Genomic DNA, 16,977 nt, shown 5'->3' on the forward strand with positions numbered 1-16,977 from the left:
CTTCTGCTAATTTAGGGTTGGCTGGAGAACCATAACTTTCAGGGTGTCTAGGCTTTGAAAACTAGCACTCAATTTACTTACAGTCATACTCTTCTTCTCTCTGAGTTCCTAGTATACTGCTTACTTTGATGATTAAGAAGATAGGAGTTTGCTCAGATAGCTTAAGACTCAAATTACACATTAAGACATGCTTAATAGCCTTAAATTCTTAAATGTAGTCCAGCTCTGCTTTTGGAGCTGATTTATTGACTTTGTCTGGGAAATGGCTAGGTAGATTTTCCATTTAAGTCATGGAAGTAAATGACAACGACACTTTGAGTATCTACCACGCCACTCTCAAAAACATATTTCTTCCTTGGCCAATGTGACGTATTTGGTAATCAAACATTAACAAGCAGCATGGACTCATGTTGGTGACTGCAGATGCAGTTGATCCCTAGCAACTTCAGATGGCTTGCAATAATTAGCCTGACCACTTCATTCTCATTATACCAGCAGCACCAAAACACTGTGATCTCAGTATCCTCAGCCATTGTGTTCCCCAACATTTAGAAGCCATTTTGCCATCCCCATGGAAAATCAAAGAGAAGGGAGGTGTCTTGTTTTGTACGCTTTGTACAAAATAATAAGACGCAGAACTACAGGATGTTTCTTAACATAACTCTTTATTAACTAGCTACAACTACATGTTAGCCTATCTCCAACCACGATCAACTGACCATGACCTAACCGTCTGGGTGGTCTTAACCAATCACCGCACAGTATGATACGGCGGTAAAATGCATCCAATTATAATTCAGTATGTATTCACATATGAATATTACATCCCCCTTCTTTTAAACAAAATACAAATGTTTTACATATTCTAAGCTCTTCTTTTGGATACATGCTCTGTAGTTTGAACTCAAAGTAAGTAACCATTTATATTGCATAATACGCCAACTGAATCAACATAGACTCTGAAACAATGATCCAACTTTTCAAACAAGGGATTCTCAGCAACTCAGCTTTCAATGTAGAAATGACATCTTAACATTTCAAACAAATACAATACCAAAGCATGTCAAGTGAACTTTCAATAACAAGTTTACAGTCTGGAACTCTTTTATGGCAGCGATCCGCCTACACCCTTTGACATTTCACAGGTCGAGGAGAGCTCTGGGCTTGACCTCTCTTCCTGACCTTGTGCGATATGATGTTGAGCATGCTTCTGTGTCAGTCAACAGCTCTTGTGGTGTTGCAGGTAAGTGTGGTGTATGTTGTGCTGTGTGTGTGTTTAGTCCATCACGTTCTCTTTCAGGGGAACAGTTCATCTCATCAGTGTGTTGTTCTTTTGTGTTCAGTAGGTGACGACGATTGCGGCGGTACACCGCTCCTTTTGCTGAGCGGACATGATATGAACGTTCAGTGTCAGCTGGCTGGATGACGACTGCTGGTTTCCAGAGGCCATGCTCCTGGATTCTAACTGACTCTCCGTCGATCAGTGGTGGCAGTGGTCTAGCTGACCTGTCGTAGTATCGCTTTTGTTGTTGTTGTCTCTGTGCACGTTTTTCATGCATTTCCTTGTAGCTGACGACCTCAGGTTGCAGCTGCTGGTTGGTGCTGGGAAGGATTGAGCGAAGTCTGCGGCTCATCAACAGCTGGGCTGGTGATTTGAAGTTGTCAACTGGAGTGTTGCGGTATTCAAGGAGACTGAGGTAGGGGTCTCTCTTGTCTGCTTTTGCTTTGTCCATGAGTGATTTAGCAATCTGCACAGATTTTTCAGCAAGGCCATTACTTTGAGGGTAATGTGAGCTTGTGGTGACATGTGTGAACTCCCATGCTTTTGTGAAGGATTCAAACTCATTTGATTTGTAACAGGGCCCATTGTCAGATATTAAAGTCTCTACAATGCCATGCCTGGCAAAGGCTGCTTTCAGCTTGTGTATCACAGCTGCAGATGTGGTGCTGTGAAGCTTGTCGAGTTCGAAGTATCTGCTGTAGTAGTCCACTGTTACGATGTAGTCCTCGTTGTTCCAGGTGAACAGATCGGTTGCCACAACCTGCCAGGGTCGGTCTGGGATACAGTGAGGTAACATTGGCTCTTTGGTGTTTGAGGGCGTCTTTCAAGACAGATGGTGCATCTACCAACAATGTCCTCTATTTGTTTGCACATTCCAGGCCAAAACAAAATGTCCCGTGCTCTCTGTTTGCACTTTTCCATGCCCATGTGTCCAGCATGGATCTTTGTCAAAATCTCTTCTCTGAGATTGGTAGGAATAATGATTTTCTCTCCTTTGAAAATGATTCCGTTGATCTGTGATAGTTCATCACGATGGTTCCAGAATTCTGAGACGCTCTGAGGGCATTTTCTCCTCTCCTCAGGCCATCCATCCTGTATGACTTTCCTCAGCTGTGTGAGTTGTGAGTCCTTGTCTGTTTCTGCTTGGATCTCCTTCAGTTTCGTGTCACTAACTGGTAAGTTGCTGTACACAGTGTGCACTTGCATGTCCATGCCCTCACTGAGGCTGCTGTCCTTGTAGGTAAGAAACTTCCTGGAGAGTGTGTCTGCGACAGGGATGTCTTTGACTGGACGGTGAGTGATTGTGAAGTCGTATTTTTGTAGTTGAAGGATCATTCTCTGTAGCCTTGGCGGGGCTGCAGCTAGTGGTTTCCTCATGATTGACTCAAGGGGCTTGTGGTCGGATTCCACAATGACTTGTCGTCCATATACGTACTGATGGAAACGTTTACATCCGAACAGAATGGCATAGAGCTCCTTTTCGATTTGAGCGTAGTTGATTTCACAGTCTGTGAGAGATTTGGAAGCGTAGGCGATGGGCTTTCCTTCTTGCAGTAGCACTGCACCTAGTCCATACTTCGACGCGTCCACTTGGAGTCTGAGCTCTTTGTTGGGGTCGTAGTAGGCAAGGATTGGTCCTGGTTCTCTCGTGATCAAGTCTTTCACATTCTGGAAAGCAATGTCGTGTTGCTTGTCCCAAAGAAACTCACTGGACTGCTTTAGCAGTTGACGCAGGGGTGCATTAGCATTGGAGAGGCTGGGTGCGAACTTGGCTAAGTAGTTGACCATGCCAAGCACTATTTCCAGCTCTGCACGGTTCTTTGGTGGCTCCATTTCTTTTATGGCTAAGATCTTCTGTGGATCTGACTTGATTCCATTCGCTGTGAGAAGATGTCCGAAGTAGCTGACCTCTGTAGCGCTGACTGTGCTCTTCTCGGGGTTGAGTCGGACTCCTCTCTCGCGGGACTTTTGCAGCATCGCGCGGAGGTTTCGGTCGTGCTCCTCTTTGGTTCGACCATAAACAAGGATGTCGTCCACAATTGCCACAACTCCGTCGAGGCCTTCATATACTTCGTCAATCTTTCGCTGAAACTCGTCTTGGGCTGAGATAATCCCAAAAGGCAGGCGACGGAACCTGTAGCGTCCAAACGGTGTGTTGAATGTTGTGAGCTTAGATGACTCTTCTGTGAGCTTCATAGCCCAGTAGCCTGATCTAGCGTCCATGACACTGAAGTAGTGTGCTCCCGCTAGCTTGTGCGTGATACCATCTAGCGTCGGTAAAGGGTAATGGGGCCGTTTGATAGCCTTGTTCAAGTCTCTTGGGTCGAGGCATACTCGGAGCTTGCCTGTGCGTGGTTTCTCCACCACCACTAACGCGTTTACCCAGTCAGTCGGTTCTGTAACCTTGGTGACTATGTCAGATTGCTCCATGCTCTCCAACTCTTTCTTCAGACGGGCACGGAGAGCAAGGGGAATCTTTCTCGGTGGGTAGACCACAGGGGTTGCGTCTGGGTCAAGGTGAATGGTACATTCTCCTGGGAATAATCCTATTCCTGTAAAGACATCAGCAAACTCCTCCAGTACATTTTCTGTCTCTACTGGTGCTGTTACTGATAAAACTAGCTTGATGAGGTCCATGTCTAAACATGCTTTAAGACCTAGCACTGCAGGTGCTCTAGTGTCAACAACGTAAAAGTCCAACATCATGTCACTTTCTTTGTATTTGCATTTGAAAGTGCATGTGCCTTTACTGGGAGCTGTTCACCACCATAACCAGTCAGTCTGCGCATGGTGGGCTGTAGCTCGCACTCAGATGTCAAGCTGCGGTACTTATTCAGAGGAATAATGTTTACTTGTGCACCAGTGTCTAGTTTGAACTTTAGCTTTGTGCCTTGTGTTCCTATCTCAATGTCAGCAAAGGCTTGCTCTGTCTCTGATATGTGACTTTTCTGTGTCACTGAATCAATAAACAGTTCATCATCATTTGACTCTTTGATTGACATTTCATCTTCACTCACTGTGTGTACTGTTTTTCCACGGTAAGCTCTGCACACTTTTGCAAAGTGATTCCATTTACCACATTTAGTACACTGTTTGCCTTTAGCTGGGCAATTTCCTTGTTCGCCATGCACTTTGTATCCACAATATCCACATGTTTTGGGGCGTTTTGAGTCTGTGTCGCTCTGTTTTGGAGTTATGTCTCTCTCCGTTCTGAAACGCTCTCTCTGGGCACCGGAGGTGTGCTTTGATGTCTGCCTGACTGCGTGTACTGCTTGTTCACGTGATGCGCTCGTGTCGCTGCCGCGCGAAATGGTTTTCATCTGAGCCTGTGCTAGCTCGTGAGATCTGGCTATGTCGATAGCTTTGTCCAGCGTTAGCTCAGACCCAACATTCAAAAGTTTCTCTCTCACTCGCGGTGAGTGTATTCCAAATACAATACGGTCCCTGACCATCTCATCCTTGTTTGCATAATCACAGACGCAGCTCAGTCACAAACTGTTCAAAAGACTCGCTAGCTCCCTGTACTTTCTCATGGAATTTGTACCTAGAGAAAATTGTATTAGTCTTCGGCACAACATATGCTTCAAAACGATCGTAGTATGTTTTCAGTACCTTTGATTCAGCCTCGGTAAGTGTCCATGTGTTGTAAATCTCTCTCCCTTTTTCACCGATCCAGAGGAGCAGGTAGCTACATTTTTCCTCTTCTCCTCTTTCCTTCAGAGGACCCGTGAACATTAGCTCCACATGCTGTTTGTACTTACCCATGCATCGGGTAAGTTTGTAGACTCCCAGTCCATTCGAGGTGAAGGAACTCCAGAAAAATCCATATTTTAAGACCATTTACTCTGACACCATGTCTTGTTTTGTACGCTTTGTACAAAATAATAAAACGCAGAACTACAGGATGTTTCTTATCATAACTCTTTATTAACTAGCTACAACTACATGTTAGCCTATCTCCAACCACGATCAACTGACCATGACCTAACCGTCTGGGTGGTCTTAACCAATCACCGCACAGTATGATACGGCGGTAAAATGCATCCAATTATAATTCAGTATGTATTCACATATGAATATTACATGAGGTAAAACAGTTCACCCACAAATCTGCCATGGTGTGTAAACTGGTTCAGTTACCCAAACCCTGCTCAGATAATCCCTACCATTGTGTCGCTGAGTTGTCATAGTGCTGCTGCAAATGTACATTGTCCCATGGGTGTTGGCAGTTATAATGTAAGTAACCTAATTTATGTTCCTCTAACTCCCCTGAATGACTCGGGCAATCCAACAGCGATTGTCAGCAGCAATCAACCTGTACTATCAGCTCAAACATAAATATCACTATCATGTCTACTTCTGATTAACCTCCCAAGAAAACAATAAAAACAATCAAGCATCGCAGAAAAGTGTAAAAAATTGCCCACATCAGCCTTTTAATTTATTTTACTAGGCAAGTCAGTTAAGAACAAATTCTTATCTTCAATGATGGCCTAGGAACAGTGGGTTAACTGCCTTGTTCAGGGGCAGAACAACAGATTTTTACCGTGTCAGCTCAGGGATTCAATCTTGCAACCTTTCGGTTACTAGTCCAACACTCTAACCACTAGGCTACCTGCCGCCCCAGCCTAAGAAACAAGATTCATCAAATCAACAACTTGCTAATAACAGATGACATTCATATACTGACTGTCTCTGAAACTCTGCTATAAAAGAAATATACATTATATAAAGGAGCTTTGGAGCACCTTAAATTACATTTTCAACCAAAAAAGTGATTCATCATTTATTGAATCAGATTGCTCATTCATCACAAAACCAATTGATATTGCTAACTACATTCATTATTTTTTCATTGGCAAAATTAGCTAATTTAGGCATGACATACCAACAACACATTCTGAACCTACACACCCATGAAATACAAGCATTGTAATTTTGAATTGCGTAAAGTGAGTGTGGAAGAGGTGAACAAATTATTGTTGTCTATCAACAATGACAAGAAACCTGGGTCTGACAATCTGGATGGAAAATTATTGAGGATTATAGCGGCGTATATTGCTACTCCTATTTGCCATCCCTTCAATCTAAGCCTACAGGGAAGTGTGTGCCTTCAGGCCTGGAGGGAAGCAAAAGTCATTTTGCTACCCAAGATTAGCAAAGCACCCTTTACTGGTTCAAACAGCCGACCAATCAGCCTGTTACCAACCATTAGTAAACTTTTCGGTTTTTTTGACCAGATACTTTCACAGTAAACAAATTAACAACATACTTTCAGCAAGCTTATAGAGAAGGGCACTCAACATGATAATAGGAAGATTGTGGGAGCTGTTTTGTCAGTGCAGCATTTAACATTATCGATCAGAATCTGTTGCTGGAAAAACATATGTGTTATGGCTTTACATCTCCTGCAAATAATGGATTGAGAGTTACCTGTCTAACAGAACACAGAGGGTGTTCTTTAATGGAATTCTCTCCAACATAATTCAGGTAGTCAGGCATTCCCCAGGGCAGCTGTCTAGGCCTCTTACTTTAAAAAAATCTTTACTAATGTCCTGCCACTGGCACTGAGAAAAGCTGATGACTCAACACTATACACGTCAGCTACCACAGCAAGTGAAATCTCTGCAACGCTTAACAAAGAGTTGCAGTCAGCTTTAGAATGAGTGACAAGAAATAAAATAGTCCTAATTATTTCAAAATATTGCCCAGTCATATGCCCAGTCATATGGTTAAGTGCCACAAAGGGCCACAAAGAGGGACATAAGCAAATTACAGTTGGCCCAGTATACCAGTATATAAAAAGTTTACCAATTTACTTTCAGGAACCAAAAAATTGACAGCTTTGCAATTTAGATTTCAAAAGAGTTAGGAAGAGTTACCAGCCTCAGAAATTGCAGCCCAAATAAATGCTTCACAGAGTTCAAGTAACAGACACATCTCAACATCAACTGTTCAGAGGAGACCGCGTGAATCAGGCCTTCATGGTCGAATTGCTGCAAAGAAACTACTACTAAAGGACAACAATAATAAGAAGAGACTTGCTTGGGCCAAGAAACACAAGCAATGGACATTAGACCAGTGGAAATCTGAAGTCTGATGAGTCCAAATTTGAGATTTTTGGTTCCAACCACCGTGTCTTTGTGAGACGCAGAGTAGGTGAACGGATGATCTCTGCATGTGTAGTTCCCAACGTGAAGCGTGGAGGATGAGGTGTGATGGTGTGGGGGTGTCTTGCTGGTGACACTGTCAGTGATTTTTTTAAAATTCAAGGCACACTTAACCAGCATGGCAAACACAGCATTCTGCAATGATACAACAGCCCATCTGGTTTGAGCTTAGTGGGACTATCATTTGTTTTTCAACAGGACAATGACCCAACACATCTCCAGGCTTTGGAAGGGCTATTTGACCAAGAAGGAGAGTGGTGGAGTGCTGCATCAAATGACCTGGCCTTCACATTCACCCAACTTCAATCCAATTGAGATGGTTTGGGATGAGTTGGACCGCAGAGTGAAGGAAAAGCAGCCAACACATGCTCAGCATATGTGGGAACTTCTTCAAGACTGTTCTAAAAGCATTCCAGGTTAAGAGAATGCCAAGAGTGTGAAAAGCTGTCATCAAGCCAATGGGTGGCTACTTTGAAGAATCTAAAATCTAAAATAGATTTGTTCAACACTTTTTTGGTTACTACATGATTCCATATGTGTTATTTCAAAATGTTGATGTCTTCACTATTATTCTACAATGTAGAAAATAGTAAAAATAAAGAAAAACCCTTGAATGAGTAATGTGTCCAAACTTTTGTATGTATGTATTTATGTGTGTGTGTGTGTGTGTGTGTGTGTGTGTGTGTGTGTGTGTGTGTGTGTAAATATGTATTTTTTTATATATATATACACTGCTCAAAAAAATAAAGGGAACACTTAAACAACACAATGTAACTCCAAGTCAATCACACTTCTGTGAAATCAAACTGTCCACTTAGGAAGCAACACTGATTGACAATACATTTCACATGCTGTTGTGCAAATGGAATAGACAACAGGTGGAAATTATAGGCAATTAGCAAGACACCCCCAATAAAGGAGTGGTTCTGCAGGTGGGGACCACAGACCACTTCTCAGTTCCTATGCTTCCTGGCTGATGTTTTGGTCACTTTTGAATGCTGGCGGTGCTTTCACTCTAGTGGTAACATGAGACGGAGTCTACAACCCACACAAGTGGCTCAGGTAGTGCAGCTCATCCAGGATGGCACATCAATGCGAGCTGTGGCAAGAAGGTTTGCTGTGTCTGTCAGCGTAGTGTCCAGAGCATGGAGGCGCTACCAGGAGACAGGCCAGTACATCAGGAGACGTGGAGGAGGCCGTAGGAGGGCAACAACCCAGCAGCAGGACCGCTACCTCCGCCTTTGTGCAAGGAGGCGCACTGCCAGAGCCCTGCCAGAGCCCAAAATGAACTCCAGCAGGCCACAAATGTGCATGTGTCTGCTCAAACGGTCAGAAACAGACTCCATGAGGGTGGTATGAGGGCCCGACGTCCACAGGTGGGGGTTGTGCTTACAGCCCAACACCGTGCAGGACGTTTGGCATTTGCCAGACAACACCAAGATTGGCAAATTTGCCACTGACGCACTGTGCTCTTCACAGATGAAAGCAGGTTCACACAGAGCACGTGACAGACGTGACAGTCTGGAGACGCTGTGGAGAACATTCTGCTGCCTGCAACATCCTCCAGCATGACCGGTTTGGCGGTGGGTCAGTCATGGTGTGGGGTGGCATTTCTTTGGGGGGCCGCACAGCCCTCCATGTGCTCGCCAGAGGTAGCCTGACTGCCATTAGGTACCGAGATGAGATCCTCAGACCCCTTGTGAGACCATATGCTGGTGCGGTTGGCCCTGGGTTCCTCCTAATGCAAGACAATGCTAGACCTCATGTGGCTGGAGTGTGTCAGCAGTTCCTGCAAGAGGAAGGCATTGATGCTATGGACTGGCCCGCCCGTTCCCCAGACCTGAATCCAATTGAGCACATCTGGGACATCATGTCTCGCTCCATCCACCAACGCCACGTTGCACCACAGACTGTCCAGGAGTTGGCGGATGCTTTAGTCCAGGTTTGGGAGGAGATCCCTCAGGAGACCATCCGCCACCTCATCAGGAGCATGCCCAGGCGTTGTAGGGAGGTCATACAGGTACGTGGAGGCCACACACACTACTGAGCCTCATTTTGACTTGTTTTAACGACATTACATCAAAGTTGGATCAGCCTGTAGTGTGGTTTTCCACTTTAATTTTGAGTGTAACTCCAAATCCAGACCTCCATGGGTTGATAAATTGGATTTCCATTGATTATTTTTGTGTGATTTTGTTGTCAGCACATTCAACTATGTAAAGAAAAAATAATTTAATAAGATTATTTATTTCATTCAGATCTAGGATGTGTTGTTTAAGTGTTCCCTTTATTTTTTTGAGCAGTATATATATATATATATATTAGCATCGAATAGCCCCCGTGATATGCAACTTTTCAGGGACCTCCTCCCAGCTGCCCACTGCACTGAGGCTAGGAAACACTGTCACCACCGATAAATCCACTATATTACCCCTCAGGAAACTAAAAAGATTTGGCATGGGTCCTGAGATCCTCAAAAGGTTCTACAGCTGCAACATCGAGAGCATCCTGACTGGTTGCATCACTGCCTGGTACGGCATTTGCTCGGCCTCTGACCGCAAGGCACTACAGAGGGTAGTGCGTACAGCCCAGTACATCACTGGGGCTAAGCTGCCTGCCATCCAGGACCTCTACACCAGGCGGTGTCAGAGGAAGGCCCTAAAAATTGTCAAAGACCCCAGCCACCCTAGTCATAGACTGTTCTCTCTACTACCGCATGGCAAGCGGTACCGGAGTGCCAAGTCTAGGACAAAAAGGCTTCTCAACAGATTTTACACCCAAGCCATAAGACTCCTGAACAGGTAATCAAATGGCTTCCCGGACTATTTGCATTGTGTGCCCCCCGCAAACCCCACCCCCAAACCCTCTTTTTACGCTGCTGCAAATCTCTGTTTATCATATATGCATAGTCACTTTAACCATATCTACATGTACATACTACCTCAATCAGCCTGACTAACCGGTGTCTGTATGTAGCCTCGCTACTTTTTTAGCCTCGCTACTGTATATAGCCTGTCTTTTTACTGTTGTTTTATTTCTTTACTTACCTATTGTTCACCTAACACCTTTTTTGCACTATCGTAAGTAAGCATTTCACTGTAAGGTCTACACCTGTTGTATTCGACGCACGTGACAAGTAAACTTTGATTTGTTTTGATTTATAATTGAGAATTTCAATAAGCATTTTTCTACAGCTAGCCATGCTTTCCATCTGGCTACCCCTACCCCGACCATGCTGTCACGACACCGACGGATGGTGGTGCCCCTCCTCGCCCGGGCGGCGCTCGGCGGTCGTCGTCGCCGGCCTACTAGCTGCCATCGATCCTCTGTTTCACTTTCTGTTGGTTAGGTCTAGGTTAGGCACACACCTGTTTTGTTTTAGTTATTAGTGGGGGGGTATTTAGTCTAGCTAGGTAGGTTTGTGTTTGTGCATGATTGTTCTATGTCAGGACTGTTGGTTGTTAGAGGAACGTGTGTTTTTCCTCTGCTTGTGTTTTTTTTTAAATTACCCCAGAGGTTTTGTGGGCTGTGTCCCTGCTTTGCATTCAGCTGAGGGTTTTTGGAGCGTGTGTTCTATTGCGCCCTGCCCTACCGTGTTTGGACTTTTGTGAATACTGATTAAAAGTGTGTTCACGGATTTTCTGTCTCCTGCGCCTGACTCTGCCTCTCCTGCTTCCTTGAGCCACCCTTGACACCTGCACCCCCCACCGCAACTCGCCCAAGCCTCCCCATTTCTCCTTCACCCAAATCCAGATAGCTGATGTTCTGAAAGAGCTGCAAATCTGGACCCCTACAAATCAGCCGGGCTAGACAATCTGGACCCTCTCTTTCTAAAATTATCTGCCGAAATTGTTGCAACCCCTATTACTAGCCTGGTCAACCTCTCTTTCGTATCGTCTGAGATTCCCAAAGATTGGAAAGCAGCCGCGGTCATCCCCTCTTCAAAGGGGGAGACACTCTAGAGCCAAACTGCTATAGACCTATATTTATCCTACCCTGCCTTTCTAAGGTCTTCGAATGCCAAGTTAACAAACAGATTACCGACCATTTCAAATCCCACCGTGCCTTCTCCGCTATGCAATCTGGTTTCAGAGCTGGTCATGGGTGAACCTCAGCCACGCTCAAGGTCCTAAACGATATCCTAATCGCCATCGATAAGAGACAATACTGTGCAGCCGTATTCATCGACCTGGCCAAGGCTTTCAACTCTGTCAATCACCACATTCTTATTGGCAGACTCGACAGCCTTGGTTTCTCAAATGATTGCCTCGCCTGGTTCACCAACTACTTCTCTGATAGAGTTCAGTGTGTCAAATCCGAGGGCCTGTTGTCTGGACCTATAGCAGTCTCTTTGGGGGTGCAACAAGATTCAAATCTCGGGCCGACTCTCTTCTCTGTAAACATCAATGATGCTGCTCTTGCTGCTGGTGATTCTCTGATCCACGGCTTCCTATTTCGCAACAAAGCATCCTTCACGCATGCTGCCAAACATACCCTCGTAAAACTGACCATCCTTCCGATCCTCGACTTCGGCGATGTCATTTACAAAATAGCCTCCAACACTCTACTCAACAAATTGGATGCAGTCTGTCACAGTGCCATCCGTTTTGTCACCAAAGCCCCATATACTACCCACCACTGCGACCTGTACGTTCTCGTTGGCTGGCCCTCGCTTCATACTCGTCGCCAAACCCACTGGCTCCAGGTCATCAACAAGTCTTTGCTAGGTAAAGCCCCGCCTTATCTCAGCTCACTGGTCACCATAGCAGCACCCACCCGTAGCACGTGCTCCAGCAGATATATCTCACGGTTCACCTCAAAGCCAATTCCTCCTTTGGCCGCCTTTCCTTCCAGTTCTCTGCTGCCAATGACTGGAACGAACTGCAAAAATCACTGAAGCTGGAGACACATATCTCCCTCACTAGCTTTAAGCACCAGCTGTCAGAGCAGCTCACAGATCACTGCACCTGTACATAGCCCATCTGTAAACAGCCCATCCAACTACCTCATCCCCATACTGTAATTTATTTATCTTGCTCCTTTGCACCCCAGTATCTCTACTTGCACATTAATCTTCTGCACATTGTAACGGCTGTCGGGAGAGAGAGTAGACCAAGGCGCAGCGGAGTTAGTGTTCATCATGATTGTATTTAATTAACATAAGAACACTATACAAAAACAAGATAACCAACAGCAAAACAGTCCTGTTCGGAAATAATCTAAAAAGAAACAATTACCCACAAAACCCCAGCGGAAAAACAGGCACTTATGTGTGACTCCCAATCAACAACAACCAACAACAGCTGTGCCTGATTGGAAGCCACACGGCCAAAATCAATGAAACAGACAACATAGAAAATGAACATAGAATGCCCACCCAATGTAACACCCTGGCCTAACCAAAATAAAGAACAAAAAGCCCTCTCTATGGCCAGGGCGTTACACACATCTACCATTCCAGTGTTTATTGCTATAATATAATTACTTCGCCACCATGGCTTATTTATTGCCTTACCTCCCTCATCTTATCTCATTTGCACACAATGTATATAGACTTTTTTTTCTACTGTATCATTGACTGTATGTTTGTTTATTCCATGTGTAACTCTGTGTTGTTGTATGTGTCGAACTGCTTTGCTTTATCTTGGCCAGGTCGCAGTTGTAAATGAGATCTTGTTTTCAACTAGCCTACCTGGTTAAATAAAGGTGAAATAAAAAATATATATTTCTTATTATTTATCGTTATTTTTGCAAAAACATATATGGGGATTGGAAGTGATGCAGACAATTACATTGATGGAAGCAACAATCTATCTGCAATATTAAAGCTGATCTACCCCCCCCCAAATCATTTTATTTGTATTTTTATTTCATTTGGCCCAGAACAGAGCAGCACGGCTGGCCCTTAAATGAACACAGAGAGCTAACATCAATAACATGCATGTCAATCTCTCCTTAAAGTAGAGGAGAGATTGACTGCATCACTACTTGTCTTTGTGAGAGGTATTGACATGTTGAATGCACCAAGTTATCTGATTAAACAACTAGCACACAGCTCAGACATCCACGCATCTCCCACAAGACATGCTACCAGAGGTCTCTTCGCAGTCCTCCAGTCCAGAACAGACTATGGGAAATGCATAGTACTACATTACATAGAGCCATGACTACATGGAACTCTATTCCACATCAAGTAACTCATGCAAGCAGTAAAATCTAATAAAAAAAAACAGATAAAACTACACCTTATGGAATAGTGTGGACTGTGAAGAGACACACACACACACACACACACACACACACACACACACACACACACACACACAGGCACACACACGCATATGCTAACACACGCACTCTACACATACGTACATTGTAATATTGTTGCATTGCTGTATTATGGATTTTTTATTGTAGATATGTTGTGGTAAAGTAGTGTGTAATAATGTGTTGTGCCATGTACTGTTTTATTTTGTATGTAAGTGCCTTAATCTTGTTTGGACCCCATGAAGCAGCTTGGCAGCAGCTAATGGAGATCCGTAATAAATACAAATACAAAGAAAAGAGAGGGGAGGTAAAACAGTTTACCCACAAATCTGCCTTGGTGTGCTCACTAGTTCATTCAACTTGTTTAGGCAGGAAAGTAAAGACCATCTGCTCTTTTCAGACAGCAACCCCACCTCAAAATCCTCCCTTTGCCCAAGTCACATTTACCGCTTTCATTACCATTGGCCAGTAGATTGCTTGACCAAATACCCCCTCTCTCACAGGAGCCATTTATCCTAATGGGAGCCAAGGTTGGTCAAGCGACTGTTAGTGGGGATTGGGGATTTCTCTGTGTGTGTGTGTGTGTGTGTGTGTGTGTGTGTGTGTGTGTGTGTGTGTGTGTGTGTGTGTGTGTGTGTGTGTGTGTGTGTGTGTGTGTGTGTGTGTGTGTGACTATGAGAGCCAGGGAGTCTCTGATGCCTCATCTCCTACTGGCGCAGAATGAAAGGCATCAGCAGAGAGAGTTGGACAGCGCACGGTCACAGCCATCAGTGTCACTGGACCAGCCATGACAGGCAGCTGCTCTTCTCTTCCCATCGCCAGGCCTGGAATGGGCAGTAACATTTACACAGCTAATGGGCAGGCTGGGCTTGGGATGTATTGTTCAGCTTTAGAACTGGCCTTCAATGGAATACAAACTTTTAGTTGATGAGCTGGGCTCATATGGGGAACTGTCCGTAGCTTTCAGAAGGTGAACTACCACTCTAACTGTGCCAGTGCCTGGTATAGACAGTTAGACACTGCCACTTTGTTCAAGGCTTCATTCTGGTTCTTCCTCCATCACAGTAACTGTCCCTCCATCTCAGAAGTGTTATGGGTGGATCTGACGACATCTATGCTTGCGGTGCCCATGCAGTATGTGGTGTACTATGGCTGTCTACTCTGGAACTGGGCAGCCACACACAGTGTCCACTGGCCTGTTTGAAGGCACACCAGGTGGGGCCAAACAAACACACATTAATCTGCGCTTTTTATGAATATTCAGACACAGCTGTCTGTGACGGGGAGATAGCAGCTGGTGCGTTTGGACCTTGCTGATATCCCAGTGCCATCCCTGGACAGGAGCCCCTGCAACTGGGCCAACGGTACGGCCAGCCAGCCTGCCTGCCAAGCCCAGGCTCCCCAAACCCCATAGCTGACAACTTTTACACGCAGCAGGTCAACGACTCAATCAGACACCTCTAGGGGCCAGTCAGCTGACACAGGAAGTCACTTGTGACACTACTGTACACAGAAACGTTGTGTGTTTGTTTCACTAGCTGGTAGCAAACTTGAATCCTGCCATAAAGTGAAAGGACAATTTTCCATTCTCTCGTTTCTTTTCAATGAAACAGTAGGTACAGATGGGTGGTAATTAATACAACTGTGGTATAAACAGCTTTTAAAACAGATGGCATTCCTTTCTGTATCACATTTGATTTCCCATTTAGAGCTTTTGTTAAGCATTCCTGACAAAGGAAAGCATCTAACATTGAATTAAACGTACATTTTTATTGAATCATAAGGACATGTTCATTACGATTACGTTCAGCTGTACGTGGTGTGAGGGACAGAGCATAACTGATTGGCATATCTTGGCACCAATCTGTCTTGGAACAAATTAATGTGGTGTGAAGAATACTGTATGGTGAAATTGTTCATTACTGCTGAATGGCAGATAGGCTTAAAGTGGCATTGACAATGTTCCACATGAGATCAATCAAATTTGCTATTTTTAATTGACAAACTTGATCCACCACTAATCCAATACTATTGCCACAAATACAGATATAATGGTGAGTAGGTTTGGAGAAAAAGCTTGGCGGAGGGACTGAAGGAGTTTGTGTTTGGTGTGCTCCTGAGTCTGCACAACTCTGCCAGGACCTAGGATCAAGGGAGATACTAAAGTGTTTTAGTACTATATCTCTTGACGCAATGATGAAAATAATCATGGCCTCCAAACCCTCAAGCTGCATACTGGACCCTATTCCAACTAAACTACTGAAAGAGCTGCTTCCTGTGCTTGGCCCTCCTATGTTGAACATAATAAACGGCTCTCTATCCACCGGATGTGTACCAAGCTCACTAAAAGTGGCAGTAATAAAGCCTCTCTTGAAAAAGCCGAATCTTGATCCAGAAATTATAAAAAACTATCGGCCTATATCGAATCTTCCATTCCTCTCCAAAATTTTAGAAAAAGCTGTTGCACAGCAACTGACTGCCTTCCTGAAGACAAACAATGTATACGAAACGCTTCAGTCTGGTTTTAGACCCCATCATAGCACTGAGACTGCACTTGTGAAGGTGGTAAATGACCTTTTAATGACGTCAGACCGAGGCTCTGCATCTGTCCTCGTGCTCCTAGATCTTAGTGCCGCTTTTGATACCATCGATCACCACATTCTTTTGGAGAGATTGGAAACCCAAATTGGTCTACATGGACAAGTTCTGGCCTGGTTTAGATCTTATCTGTCGGAAAGATATCAGTTTGTCTCTGTGAATGGTTTGTCCTCTGACAAATCAATTGTAAATTTCGGTGTTCCTCAAGGTTCCGTTTTAGGACCACTATTGTTTTCACTATATATTTTACCTCTTGGGGATGTCATTCGAAAACATAATGTTAAATTTCACTGCTATGCAGACGACACACAGCTGTACATTTCAATGAAACATGGTGAAGCCCCAAAATTGCCCTCGCTAGAAGCCTGTGTTTCAGACATAAAGAAGTGGATGGCTGCAAACTTTCTACTTTTAAACTCGGACAAAACAGAGATGCTTGTTCTAGGTCCCAAGAAACAAAGAGATCTTCTGTTGAATCTGACAATTAATCTGGATGGTTGTACAGTCGTCTCAAATAAAACTGTGAAGGACCTCGGCGTTACTCTGGACCCTGATCTCTCTTTTGAAGAACATATCAAGACTGTTTCAAGGACAGCTTTTTTCCATCTACGTAACATTGCAAAAATCAGAAATTTTCTGTCCAAAAATGACGCAGAAAAA

The sequence above is a fragment of the Salmo salar genome, chromosome ssa01 (genome assembly GCF_905237065.1).
Source record: "Salmo salar chromosome ssa01, Ssal_v3.1, whole genome shotgun sequence".
In the NCBI taxonomy this organism is placed as follows: Eukaryota; Metazoa; Chordata; class Actinopteri; order Salmoniformes; family Salmonidae; genus Salmo; species Salmo salar.